Genomic DNA, 531 nt, shown 5'->3' on the forward strand with positions numbered 1-531 from the left:
ATGACGTCAGTATAGGTACTATGAACAAAAAGGCGAGAGAAATGCTTAGAGAAAACTGTAAGAGGCTCAGACTATGAAAACGATATTTGATACATGATACATTACTGTGGTTAATTTTGTTTGTGGTTTTCTCTGAAAGATTGTAAGAAAGGTAAGATATGTTACCTAAATATCAGGAAAATACAAACACACACAAATAAAAAAGATACATACACACATTGACATATTCCCTCTAAATGAAAATTCTACAAAGGCTAGGTTAGAATTCAAATTAGCTATCCTTTTCAGAATTACTGTTGCATTATATTTGAGAACTATTCTTTATCACATCACCTCTGCATCATAGCGGGTGGTGTGTATTTGACCTTTGCGCAATACACATAAGGGGTGATGTTGGAAAAAGGATGTATCCTGAGGGCTCCAGCAACCTGCATGGAGTTAAAGCTTATTATATGTGTCTCAACAACGGAGGCTTTAATTATCACAAAATCTTATTTTGATAAAGAAAGAAAAGTAGTGTAGTAGTTTGTG

The sequence above is a fragment of the Penaeus monodon genome, chromosome 30, assembly GCF_015228065.2.
Source record: "Penaeus monodon isolate SGIC_2016 chromosome 30, NSTDA_Pmon_1, whole genome shotgun sequence".
Classification (NCBI taxonomy): domain Eukaryota; kingdom Metazoa; phylum Arthropoda; class Malacostraca; order Decapoda; family Penaeidae; genus Penaeus; species Penaeus monodon.